Here is a 14,536-nt window from a genome sequence, read left to right on the forward strand (position 1 = left end):
GGTTAAGAACTTTGCTTCAGGATGAGAACAGAAATCGTGCTCCGGCGGCACAGCAGCAGCAGGAGGCCCCATTAGCTAAAGTGGTGCTTCAGGTTAAGAACAGTTTCAGGTTAAGTACGGACCTCCGGAACGAATTAAGTACTTAACCTGAGGTACCACTGTATAGGCTGTGGAAGCTGACGGAGCAAAGTGATAACTTGGGAGTGGCAGTGTGGAAATTCTATTCTGCCCACTTCCAAGCCCCACTCTTTAACTCTTTGCTAGAATGCTAATAAAGGCTCAGTTCATTGTATCTGCTTAGCCAGCATCAAGAAGGGAACAAACAAGAAACTCAGGCAACCCTCATTTATGTGGGGGTTACGTTCTGAGGCACCGTGCGTTTAAGTGAAATCGCATATATTGGGAACACTATTGGAGAAACCTGCAAACACCACAGTCGCTCCCTCCAAACCTCCGTGCTCAAACTCCAACTCTCCACAGGCCTCAAAGGTCAGTGCAAGGGCTCCTGGATTGCTAGACGCTGTTTTTTTGCCATTTTTCCTGTTTCTGTGCTATTTCTCCCCCTTTTCTTGCCACTGCTGGGTTTGCGGCGATGCAGGCGGGTGCGGTCATGCATGCCTTGAACACATGTAAATGGGGAGTTGCATGTATTAAATTAGCTCTGTTCTCACTCAGCTCCACTCTCCAGCCTCACCCAGGGGCCGGATTTTTTAAAATCGAAAGCTGGACAGGCTAGGTATCGCTGATACAAGATCCTCTTTAAGGAGTGCTGTCTGCATGTACCTGTAAACCAAGCGATTCTGTTGTCGCATTCTGTACCTCCCCCACCTCCCACCCCGGTGTATTGGAATTTCATTTCAACCACAACTATGTCAGCAAGCTGCTGCCTCATATAATTTATGAAATATTGCATAAAAAATAATAATCCACCACTTGGCAAACACTGATAGGGGTGTAGGCAAGGTGGAGAAGGGAGGTGGAATGAAAGCAAGTAAAGAAACATGTTACTGTACATGTATTGTCTTGAAACTATGCGCTGCTATAAGAGGCCCCAAGACATCTCTGACTTACTACTGGTACTTCCACAGCTGAGGTAGTTGATTATCGCCACCTTGAACAGAGACCCAGTGGTCATATTTCATTCTTGGAATAATTTATGGCATATGTCCCTCTTTTTTTAAAAAAAAAAGCCTAAGCCTTTGGAGCATATAGCTGCATACAAATTTCATATCTATGTGAGACAACTGTATTTGCTTGCAGCCTAAATCTGAGGCACAGTGTCAGCTCTGTTATTCATTTATTTTGATGCTTTGTCCACCTTGTTCTGAGGATTCCAGATGGGTAACAGCAAACTGTCATTTGCATCCTTTGTGAGCTGCCCAGAAAACAAATAAATAAATAAGAGCTTGCCTATAAAGTTGGTGACCTTCCTTCCACCTCCAAGTTTTGATTTCTTTTTTATTATTTTCTTTGCAAGGCTGCTTTTAACCTTTGGTTACTTAAGAAAAGAACACTCCGGTTTGTTTTAGAAAGCATAGCCACTGCTGTGTTCAGTACATCTGTCTTGCATTTTGAGCTCAATGGCAAACTGTATTCTGTTCACAATCGTCTTCCTGTGAAATGTTCTATCTTGCACACCTCCACTCCCATTCCCATTCACATTATGAGCCACTTTGCAGGAGAGGGTGGGGTATGATTACTTTTCAACCCTGGTTGATTTTAAATAACTCTCTGGACAGTTGAATAAGAGCTAGGAATGAGATAAGTGCTGGCAAAAATACAAACTTTTTCTTTTACACAATAGACTTGTTTATTTTATATGCTGATCCATCTTTTAGTAAATTCCACTGGGTCAAAGTTCACTACTTCATGGCAAAAGACCTTTGTACCCCACAACCCCCAAATTTAATTCTTCTTGTATCATATTTTGCATGGTCTGCTAACCTCTCCATTTTAATCATGTTTGCACACCAACTCAAATTCACTGAATTTTCTTTCTTCTTAGTAACATGCAGAAAGTTTTTTTTAATTAAAAGCCAAGGTTACAATCCAAAATAGTCCAAGATAAACTGAAATCAGTAGAGATTTATACTGTAATGCACAAAGCTCTTCCCTATCCATTTAATTTTTCTTGCCTATTTTTACTATTAACATTCTTGCATTTCATCAGTAACCCTGCTGCTAGTGTGGGGCTGGTGGGCCTTCAAAAGAGCGAGAGGGCTAACCGGGGTGAGCCTTACCAAAATTGCTTCCACAGTTATTATTTGCGTACAAGCCTTAGTTTCTCTTTGCTGACCGCCTCTACAGTTAAAAGGGATGTACTCTCCTCTTAATGAAGGAAATTGTGCTGGCTGGTATAATTAATATTCCTTCAGTAAACAGAACAACATGTGCATACAGATAAGACAGGGAAGTCTGCCTCTGTGTAATTAGTTCTCACAAACCAGTAATCAGCAGCTAATTAGTTTTATTTCTGTTCTTCCAGTACACTGGATGGCTCATTCCCTGTCTGCTTCCTACTCTCTATTTATGTAAAGAATCTAAACTGGAATCTCTTTCTCACCTTTTGCTAATCACGGAAGCTTTACATATTCCTGTTTGATCTTTAAAAAAAAAAAAGAGGCCTTTAATGTGCCCCCTCTCCCTGTCCATTATATTCGCTGCACTGTTAGCATTCCAATATTGTATCCAGCGGATTTTATTATTGATGGAATTGGTGCTTTTGCAATTGGACTAGATGATCACCAGTGTCTCTTCCAACTCTACAATTCTATGTTTCTGTTTGCCCTTATCCAGTGCTTTTTTTCTTTAAAAAATGTTTAGGGGTACTCTCATTTTCATGCTCATATTGAAATACTGCCCCTGAATGAGGCCAAACTTAGATTCACAAAATGTTTAGCGGTTTGCATCCCCCTGCATCCCCCCAGAAAAAAGCACTGCCCTTATCTGAACGTTTTCTAACTTTAGAGGTGAGGCAACCACAATTGTGTGCAGTATTCCAAATGTGGTTGCACCATATATTTGCATAATGGCATTACGATATTGGCAGTTTTATTTTAAATTCCTTTCCTAATGAGCCTAGCATGGAGTTTTCCTTTTTCATGACTACCACACACTGGGTCAATACCTTCACTGAGCTATCTACTATGACCCCAAGGTCTCATTCCTGGTCAGTCACCTCCAATTCAGACTCCATGAGTGTATATGTGAAATTAACATGTGTTTATTGGCCCAACATGCCTCGCCTTACACTTGTTTACATTGAACTGCATTTGCCATTTTACTGCCCTTTTACTCAGTTTGGAGAGATCCTTCTGGAGCTCTTCACAATCTCTTTTTGTTTTAACAACTCTGAACAATTTAGTATCATTGGCAAACTTGGCCACTTCACCGTTCCAGCCTAACTTTAGATTGTATATTTGAAACACTAATGAACTTTCATGGACTATTAAAAAACAAATCACAAAGTGATGCTGCAATGTAACAAACTGAGTTTAAAATGAGTATACAAAATGAGCAATTGTCCATTCCTACTTCAGTATTTCTGGAAATAACTCTCAATAGTTAAATTGTTGCAGAGAAGTAGTACCAGTCTTGTTATGTACTGAGTTGAATAGGATCCAAACTGTAGCAGTCTGATTAGTCCTAGAACAATAGGATCCAAAAGGCAGCAGTCTGATTGGTCCTAGAACAATAGGATTCAGAATGCAGCAGTCTGATTGGTCCTAGAACAATGCAGCAGTATGATTGGTTGGCAGGAACCACCCAATCCTGCTCCAGATAGAAGTGAATCCACAACCTGATTGGCTTACAGTAGAATTCCAGAATTAGCCAATCATGTGCAGCCCATTGTGTAAATAATGTATATAAAGCAGATACTGTGAGGGGACATTCATTCATTCCTCCTCACCACTATGAGCTGAATAAAGAGCATGAAATCACTTTGCGACTCTGAGTATATTTCACTGGCGACGAGGATGGGATCCCGCTGAGCTGACTGCCACACACAGCACCGCAGCACCGCCAACTGCCGCACCGCTGCCTCGCACCGTGTATCCAGGCTTCAGCTCCGGGGCACAAGGAACTCAGAATGGCAGCCAACAGCAGCTTCTCGCCATTCAACCCAGCATCTGGAGACTGGGAAGCGTACGCCTCCCGTTTCACCTTCCTCCTAGAAGCCAAAGGGGTCACCGACGAAGAAGACGCCAAGAAGAGGGCGATATTCTTCAGCGTCTGCGGAGAGGAGACGTTTGAAATCGCCCGGGCTCTCCTTGCGCCTGAAGACGTCGCTACTGTTCCATACAAAACAATAATGGAACAGCTGAAGGGGCACTTTTCGCCACAGCCCTCAGTGGTGGCTCGTCGAAATGCCTTCTACGCAAAGCGGCAAGCCCCTGGGGAAACCATAACTGGGTTTGTGACCTCTCTCCGCCAAGCCGCCCGGTTCTGCAACTTCTCAGAGCTGGAGAACATGCTTCGTGACCGCCTCGTCGGTGGCCTGAAGGATGAGAAGCTGCAACGACGCCTCTACGCTAAGAAGGACCTAACGTTCCAGGTCGCTCTGGAGGAGGCCCTGGCAACAGAAGCTGCCGAGAGGTCGACCCAAGAGGCACGGCCGAGCCTGCCATCCCAACCGAGGGTCCACCATGAAGACCTCACCGACGACTCAGGATCCGACAGGGAGGAGGTGCACCGAGTACAGCAGCGCACTCAAGCAGCGCACAGACCACAGCTGCCTCGACGAGAAGGAGGGAACTGCGCAAGCTGCGGGGAGAGTCACGAGAGGAGGACCTGCCGTTTCCGCAACGCAGAGTGCAGGCAGTGCAGAAAATCGGGACACATCGCCCGGGTGTGTCGGGCTCGGCCCACCCGACACCAGGCATCAGATGACCAATCCAAGAGCCCCAGGTCCCGGGGCCCAACGCACCAAGGCAACTCGACGGAGCTCACGGACTTCCAGGTATACCAGTTGCCCCACCCCAACGTAGAGAAAATTTATGTAGAGGTACAGATAGAGGGGGCCCCATGCCGCATGGAGCTTGACACGGGTTCAACTCTATCCATAATCTCGGCAAGGACCTTAAGGAAACTGTGTCCCACTGGGGGTCCCAAACTCAGGCCGGCCCCATTCACCCTCCGGGACTTCCAGAAACGTAAGGTCCCCACAATGGGGGTGGGGACCTTCAGGGTGCAATACCGAGGGCGGACGCGGCAACTGGACTTGCTTGTGGTCAAGGGCCCCTACATTAGCTTACTGGGATTGGCATGGTTTGGACCACTGGGGCTAGCTGTCACCGGGGTGAACCACACTAGCTTACAAGTGGACGTGGACGCCATATGCAAGGAATTTCCAGGGGTTTTCGATGGGAAATTGGGACAGTATACGGGCCCCCCCATTGCGCTACAGCTTGACCCCGCAGTACGACCGGTCAGGCTCAAGGCCCGCCGGGTCCCGTTCGCCTTGAAACCCCGTATAGACGAGGAATTGGACCGACTCGTAGAGCAAGGAGTGCTGGAGCCGGTGCCTAATGCTCCCTGGGAAACCCCAATCGTCACACCCGTCAAGCCTAATGGTTCGGTCCGCATCTGCGCAGACTACAAATGTACCATAAACAAGGCCCTCACGGCCCACGCATACCCAGTGCCAGTGGTCAGCCATGTCCTTGCCACCCTGGCTGGGTCGAAAATTTTTGGCAAGCTGGACTTGGCCCAAGCATATCAACAGCTGCCAGTAGATGAGGCCACAGCAGAGGCACAGACGATTGTGACGCACAGAGGAGCGTTCAGGGTAAAGCGGCTGCAATTCGGTGTCAGCGTGGCACCAGGCATATTCCAGAATATAATGGACTCTCTCCTTAAAGGGATTCCTGGCGTCACCCCCTTCTTCGATGATGTGTTGATTGCCGGCCCCACACCAGAGGAGTTTGAGGACCGCCTCCGCACCGTTCTGCACCGTTTCCAGACGGCGGGTCTCAAGGTGAAGCGGGAAAAATGTCTACTAGGAGTGCCTCAGGTGGACTTTCTGGGATTTATGGTGGACGCAGAAGGGGTCCACCCGACTGGGGACAAGGTACGGGCCATTTGTGATGCCCCAGCGCCCAAGAGCAAGACTGAACTTCAGGCCTTCTTGGGACTATTGAACTTTTACCATTCCTTCCTTCCCCACAAGGCGGCGGTAGCGGAGCCCCTACACAGACTCCTGGACAAGCGGGCCCCTTGGGTGTGGGGCCAGCGCCAGGAGGCCGCATTCCAGGCAGTCAAGGACTTGCTTGTCTCAAACTCGGTCTTGGCACACTTCGACGAGAGGCTGCCGGTGGTGCTAGCATGTGACGCCTCACCCTATGGCATTGGAGCTGTCCTGGGGCACCAACTCCCGGATGGAAGAGAGGTACCGGTGGCGTACTTTTCCCAGACACTCAACACAACCGAGCGGAACTACTCGCAAATCGACAAGGAGGGTCTGGCAATCGTAAAGGGAGTAAAAAAATTCCATGATTTCTTGTACGGGCGGCCCTTCACCGTGGTGACTGACCACAAGCCGTTGCTTGGCTTGTTTGCCCCCGAAAAGCAGACCCCCCAAGTGCTGTCTCCTCGCGTCCTCAGGTGGTCAATTTTCCTTGCCAGCTACCAGTATGCACTGATTCACCGACCTGGGAAGGCGATGGGCCATGCGGACGCCCTCAGCAGGCTACCACTACCGGAAACAGGCCCTGACCCAGCACCTGCACAAGAGGTTATGAGCCTGGAGCTGCTTCCCGACCGCCCCATTCAGGCACAAGAAGTTGCACACCATTCCAAGAAAGATAGGGTCATCTCCCGGGTCCTGGACTGGGTGTGGAGGGGATGGCCCAGCAGCAACCCCGGGCCAGAATTTGCCGGCTACACAACCCGCAAACATGAACTGTCGGCCCACAGGGGGTGCCTGTTATGGGGAAGCAGAGTCGTTGTTCCCCAGCCCCTCTGCAAAAGGGTCCTCACAGCCCTACACGAGACACATCCAGGGGTAGTAAGAATGAAGGCCCTTGCCAGGAGTTATGTGTGGTGGCCGGGGATCGATGGAGAGATAGAGGCCTGGGTCAAACACTGCCAGGCCTGCCAAGAATCCCGCCCAGATCCCCCAAGGGCCCCAGTCCAGTCCTGGGAGTCCGCCCGAGCACCATGGTCACGCCTGCATGTGGATTTCGCTGGCCCCTTTCAGGGGAAAACATTCTTCATAGTGGTGGACTCCTACACCAAATGGCTGGAAGTCGCACTGGTACCGTCCACTTCCACGTCCGCAGCCATCCGGGTACTACGCAGGCTGTTTGCAACCCACGGGCTCCCTGACACTCTCGTCTCAGACAACGGGACTGCATTTACGTCAGGAGAATTCCAAACCTTCACAGCGCAGAACGCCATCCGCCACATCCGTTCGGCGCCGTTCCACCCTGCCACCAATGGCCAAGCAGAACGCATGGTGCGGACCACCAAGGACACCCTTCGCCGCATGACGCAAGGGGACTGGGAGTACCGCCTTGCCACATTCCTTCTAGCACAGCACAGCACCCCCAGCTCAACGACTGGCCGGAGCCCCGCTGAACTACTAATGGGTCGGCGCCTTGCAATCAGATTGGACCGCCTTCACCCCGATAGAGCTCAGGATGAGGTAGTGGTGGGGGAAGGCAGGAACCCCCGGACCTTCGAGGCCCAGGACCCAGTGTACGCAAAGAATTTTGGGGCAGGCCCAGCATGGGTACCCGCCACAATCACCAGGGTCACTGGCCCCGTGTCGTACGAGGTGCTAACGGATGGGGGGCAATGCTGGCGCCGCCACTGCGACCAGATACGGCGACGATTCCCGGGAGAAAACCAGGAGGAGGACAGGTCAGAGGAGTCCCAAGGGAACAGCGGGGCAGTGAGGCCCATAGAGCAGGAGGGGCCAGCAGGAGAGGCAGAATCAGTAAATACAGAGAGGACCCGTGAGGCCGAAAGGACACCGGAACCAGAACCACGACTGAGCGAGCCGGTTGCACCAGACCAAACAGCCGCATCACAGCCAGCATCCTTGGAACACGAGCCAGAACCCGGAGCCCGGACCAGGGAACACCCCAGGCCACAACGCACACGTAGGCCGCCGGCATACCTTGAGGACTATGAATGCGACCTCCCGGGCAGGACTGGAACTTAGAGGGGAGGGGTGTTATGTACTGAGTTGAATAGGATCCAAACTGTAGCAGTCTGATTAGTCCTAGAACAATAGGATCCAAAAGGCAGCAGTCTGATTGGTCCTAGAACAATAGGATTCAGAATGCAGCAGTCTGATTGGTCCTAGAACAATGCAGCAGTATGATTGGTTGGCAGGAACCACCCAATCCTGCTCCAGATAGAAGTGAATCCACAACCTGATTGGCTTACAGTAGAATTCCAGAATTAGCCAATCATGTGCAGCCCATTGTGTAAATAATGTATATAAAGCAGATACTGTGAGGGGACATTCATTCATTCCTCCTCACCACTATGAGCTGAATAAAGAGCATGAAATCACTTTGCGACTCTGAGTATATTTCAAGTCTTTTCTTGGAAGCACTTCACTCATCAGACCCAGTGGGAGCCTTTATTTTGACTGTCAAAAGTCAACGGTGCCATTACTTGAACGAGGGTATTCAATTTATTTGGGGGGAGCTAAACCAGTTTCCCATTATCATTTGTGAGTCTAAACCAGTGTAATGGAAAGCAAAGGAGCTCAAGTGTCTTGCAGAGGAGATCTTTAAGCTCCCTGATTATATAGTTTTGGAATAAGATACTGAACAGGGACCATATATAAAGAATGCTGTACTAAAGCAGAAACCTGCCATGCATGGATATAAAGAAATTAAGGTACCAGGAAGCAAATCAGTAGGTTTACTGGGAGATGAAAAGAAGGTATCCCAAATTCCCATACTAAATTCCCTTCCCTGTAGTCATCAATTTTAATTTAACATAAGCCATGATAATAAATACATTTTATTGCCTCTCTCATCCCTTACTTATGGGATCTGCAGATGCAGACTCTCTGCTAATGCTTTTGACTGATTTGTAGGACTGAATTTAGTTCATGTTACTATAATCATCACAGGTAAAATATAAGTATTAGTGTTTTTAAATTAATGAACTCTCTTCTTATTGGCACACAAAATGTTGTTGCACTTAATTCCAGATAGATCCTGGGAATATTTTTGATCAAGCCAGGCAGATGCTTGATTTTTGATTAAGTGTCTTTTTTTCTAACACAAAACATTCAAAAAGTTGCTTTTTGTACTATGTCTTTATTAAGGTTTTATTGGTGCTACAATTTTTAATGGAGAGATTACTGGGTGCAAATAATATATCACACACAGAATTTTCATATTTACAATTTCCAAAAGCTTTCTATTCTGTGCAAAAGGACACCTGAGGTTGCAGCAGTTGGTTCCTAGAGAGAGAGAGCATTTCAAATGGGAGATAAAGGGATACAATGGTGTACAGAATTACCATGTTTCATCAACAACTTTTGATTCATAAGTGAATTTTTCCAATAAGGCCTCATTCCACCCATAGTTATATTAGCTCTCTAAAGAGCCATGGTTATGCTATGCTAATTGAGCTGTGGCTGTCAAGAAGATTATCAGATCTTTCAAAGAATGTTATGCTTGTCAGCCAATAACATTAACAGTGCTAATCTGGGATCAGGTTCAGTAATTTGCTTCTCTCCACCCTCACCCCCATCTTATTTATTTATTTTGTTGCATCTGGGTAGGCTTGTCTAAACAGGAATGTTTATCAGGTGCCGAAAAGAGTGAACGTGTCTGCTTGATCTCAATATGCAGGGAGTTTCAAAGTGTAGGTGCTGCCACACTAAACAATCAAGTTCTTACAAATGTGGAATGGGTATTATGTGGCACCTGTAAAAGTGCCAATTCTGTCAATTGAAGCAGTCAAGTTAAATGCTAAGTTCTGTCAGTCTTACACCCTAGCAACAAAGCAGACACACTCCTCTATTCATATGATGCAGTCCTGCGGGCATTAAATATCACCCATCTGCATTTTAAAAAGCTGACTCTTCTCTATTCACTGAAGCAGTGCACATTCTCCACTTATTCCAGTCACTAACTGAAACAGGGTCACAGAGATCCACCTTCCACACAGCTGACTGTATATCTCAGCAAATAGCAAAGAGTACAATTTTGACATTAAGCCAATACTCACATTTTTAGAGGTTAGCATTCTACAGTAAACTAGCCTTCTTCAATCTTGGGTCACTTGATGTTGTTGGACTACAATGCCCATCATCCATAACCATGGATTAAAATGGCAGTGGATGATGGGAGTTATAGTCCAACAGCATCTGGGGCCACAAGCTTGAACGACTCTGTTCTAAACTGAGAGGAAGGAGGCGAGGGAAGAGAAGAGAAGAGTGGGGCTGCACCCCTGGCTAATGGCATCAAAATGACTGCATGAAAGTTTTAGCTAGTGATTTAGAAGTGTTCAGCTGTTCCTCACTTGCAGGCCCTTTTTAATGCTGAAATCGGATCCTGCACCCCTCACTGTATGCATGCACAAGACAGTATTGGGCTTCCATGGGTAGGAGTATGTCAAAGGCTGCGTGCCCATGACCCTGACCGTTCTCTTCCTTCACACAAATAGCCGTAACCACTGGGTTGTTCAGTTCACAATTGTTTATTAGTAGCAGGGTGTTCCTTCGCACTCTTTCTCTCTGCTGAATACAATCAGGAAGTTCCTTGTTGGGGCAGTGGTGAGGGGTAGCATGAGACTTCACTTCTAACCTGCTACGCCCTGAGCTCCTTCCCAGCACCTTCTTCCTGCAGGCTTTGGCTCAGCTGGTACTCAAATCAAGCCATCTCTACCCCTTCCCTACCTTTCTACTTCACTTGTAAGGAACTGAGACCTCACTGTCATCAATTGTTCCTTCTCTGTCTTCTCAGAGATGAATGCAATGAAGCCCGCTGCAATGAAGATAAGTGGCATGTGTTGCCTGGCTGTAGTCTTGCTGCCCAGCGATCCTCCACAATGTGGGGCAGTAGGGCACTCCCTGGCAGTCTTCCACAGGCAGGCATGCTATTAACCCAACAAGGTAGTCATGGCCTCATCTAGTTTGGACCTGAGAGCATGAAATTGGCTGGGTGGTTTGAAATGTGAAACTGGATTTTGGTTCTCCTTTTCAAAGCCTTTGGTAAAATCAAACAAGGGATTTGTTGCTGTGAGGAGCTTTTATGGCTTGTGCTGAAGATTTCTGAAAATTCATCTGTGCTTTTATTGCTGAGAGTGCAAATACTGTAGTAGAAACACACAATGAACATGCGATTCTGGAAATGGTGGCATATAAAGTTTCCACATATGGCATGAAGTTCCGACTTGGTATGGTACAGATGGCTTTCGATGGTGTTTGTAATATTTAACACCTCCTAAAAATATGTTCATCTTTAACAGCAGTAAAACAGCACTATTTTAGATATTATTCCATATATTCCAGTCTCAGTCACAGAGTGAAAGAGCAGGCAGGAAAGGCTAAGCTGAAGGCAGGGCTAGTAAGTTAGTGTTCCTTCAGAGGAGGAAGGTTCTTTTTTAACTATTTTTTTCTAGGAGAAGAGTAGGGCTTCTTCACTGCTCTCAATCCCTGCTCGAGACTGAAGCCAGCAGTCTTTTCTTTTTCCTCACAGACATTCACACGCGACCCCTGCTCAGGGGTCTCCTTAGGGACTGGAGTGGCATGTAACAGTTAGTTGAAAAGTAATGTGATAACATTTCCAATTACGTTTTGACCAGCACAGAGTTGCTAGAAAAACCTGTTTACATGTTTTTGTTTTCTTTTGTGTTTAAGTACAAAGTACTGTTATATGTACTTTGGGTTATTTTGAACTAAATTCTGCTCAGAGTTAATGAAATCAATGGACCTAAATTAGTCATATATATTTGCTTCAATGGATCTACTCTGAGTAGGACTAGCATTGGACACAACCCTTTGTTTTAAATAATTTTGCACATTTTTTAAATAAAAAAGTACTGCATGAAATGAGATGGTCATGTCCTGAACATTGGTTATGTGCTAAATCAGCACATACCAAATTGCACCTGATCCTTTGACCCCGGCTCCAAGGAAGCTGGGAACAGGATTACCACCTAAATAGCAAAATAAACATAAATTCATAATTAAATGCAGGAAAATCTAAATTTTGACTCAGTTTTTGAGTTGTAAAATAGAGGCAGCAATCCAAAAGACTTATATTAAGTCCATCTAGATTTACGCCCTTCACTGATGCTTACATCAAAATCTGGCCTTGTGCCTATAAACTCCCATAGAGGTTTGAAGAAAAATGCAATATAATATTAAACAAAATAACAGACATAGTATGAGTTATGTCATAAACCACAGAGCAATTCACTGGTGGAAGCTGGTAATTCATGAATATTTCTTCTATGAATTAATGACCAGGCTTCACCAATGACAGCAAAAAGAATGAAGTCACTCCCATGAATCATCAGATTTTTATTCATACTCGTAATACACTGCTTCCTGCAATGATGGTCTGGCAGAAAACCTAGCATCCACTTGGGAAATGGGACTGAAGTACTTGGGTCCAATTTCTATTTCCATGTAAGGTAAGATCAAAGTGAAATGGTGTGTGGCAATTACAAAAGGTTAGCAGAAAATGAAGCAGAGAGAAATGACCCCAGTATTGCTCAATCTTTTCTAATTCCTGAGTAAGATTCACTAAGTGCTATTCCTGCATAATGCCTATTCATTTTAATAAGAAAGGTGAGTGACCTGAAGTTGAAAGCCCAGAGGAACTCGGTCTGATGAATTGCATGCTGAGAGCTTTCAAACCTTGAACACGCCCACCTGAGTTATAAAATAGTCCACTTTCCTAAAGCTGTTGTTTGACAAATCAAAGCTGAAGATGTCAGTCAAGCACTTCATCAGTACTCTGAAATAACTATTGTGCAGGGCAACCTGATATGCAAAAAAGCGTTTTGAGCTATTCAGTTCCTACTAATACAAATTCCCTTTCAAAAATGGTTTCAAATTTGTGTTTTGAAATGACAACTCTACCATGTGAGTTTTTGATCTAACTCATTAAATTTTCATATTCATCTCAACATATGTGATCCAGAATAGATTATATCCTCTATCTGTTCTCATCACTTGCATGATCAAGCATCTCTGAGAATCTACTGATTGAGGGTAGCCAATGTTCAGGTGCTGAATACTTCTGGGAGCTCTAGTTTAAGGGTTCTGTGAATTGTTAGAAGACCATAGTTCCCAGGTTGTTTAACAATCAATTCCATTTCATTGGGAACTCTGGGAACTGTACCTCTGTGAGGGGAATAGGGGCCTCCTAACAACTCTCAGTGCCCCTAAACTACAGTTTCCAGAATTCCTTGGGACGTGGGTGGCGCTGTGGGTAAAACCTCAGTGCCTTGGACTTGCTGATTGTAAGGTCGGCGGTTCGAATCCCAGCGGCGGGGTGAGCTCCCGTCGTTCGGTCCCAGCTCCTGCCCACCTAGCAGTTCGAAAGCACCCCTAAAGTGCAAGTAGATAAATAGGTACCGCTTTATAGCGGGAAGGTAAATGGCGTTTCCGTGTGCGGCACTGGTGCTGGCTCGCCAGCTGCAGCTTCGTCACGCTGGCCCCGTGACCCGGAAGTGTCTTCGGATGGCGCCGGCTCCCGGCCTCTTGAGCGAGATGAGCGCGCAACCCTAGAGTCGGTCACGACTGGCCCGGACGGGCAGGGGTACCTTTAACAACTCTCAGTGCCCCTAAACTACAGTTCCCAGAATTCCTTGGGGGAAGCCTTAACTGTTTAAAGTAGCATCAGACTAGGGTTAATGTTGGGGCTGATGAGAGTTGGAACCCAACAGCATGAGGGCCACAGGTTCTCTAGCCCTGTTTTAAGGAAGGCCTTTTGTCTTTTAGGGAATCCTTAGTTCTGCTCATCAAACATATTAGCAACCTTTTTGTTTTGATCTGTCAATATTTTATTTCCAAAGTTATTCCACTGATTTTCTCTGTTCTGCTAGGTTTCTTGATATGCCTCTTGTGCTCTTATAAAAAGTATTAAATACTTAATTTCTCTCAACTAATGTAGCAGGAAATGTAGTAAGTTCTATGAACTTTTTCAGCAAGAGTCTTTTTTTAGGGAAAGTTTTCTTACCTCTGCTAATAAAATCTATGTGTCATGCTGGGTTTATTTCATAAATCATTCTTTAGCAGGTGATAGCTCCATTTTTTATTATTGAAACATATATATAAACTTATTTCTCTCATATCAAGGCTATGGTATTGCCACGGTGAAAAACCTGTTTTCTTTTTTAAAAAAATACTGAGAGCAGGTTGATCAAATATAATGAGAAATGGCAGCCAAGTTGCTGTAAGACCTCCATGGAATGTTTCCAAGGCTATGAAGTACTAAAGGAGCCACTATGATAATGCAAGACAGGAAGAATGCTAGGTGTGATCTCCTGTGTGTCAGTGTTTCCATAATCACTAAATCAAACGATAAAATGCCACCAGTAGAAAATA

The 14,536-nt window shown here is 46.0% G+C and overlaps 1 long non-coding RNA gene across 1 annotated transcript in view; it reads left to right on the plus strand.

Moving 5' to 3' along the window:
- Window positions 1-367: 367 nt before the first annotated feature.
- The window catches only part of LOC308485927, a 75,598-nt gene continuing 61,429 nt past the window's right edge, over window positions 368-14,536 (plus strand). Inside the window, exon 1 of the long non-coding RNA XR_013990874.1 lies at window positions 368-489. This is a non-coding gene — a long non-coding RNA (uncharacterized lncRNA). The remainder of the gene's footprint in view (window positions 490-14,536) is intronic.

The sequence above is a fragment of the Podarcis pityusensis genome, assembly GCF_964106645.2.
Source record: "Podarcis pityusensis genome assembly, chromosome: 9".
In the NCBI taxonomy this organism is placed as follows: Eukaryota; Metazoa; Chordata; class Lepidosauria; order Squamata; family Lacertidae; genus Podarcis; species Podarcis pityusensis.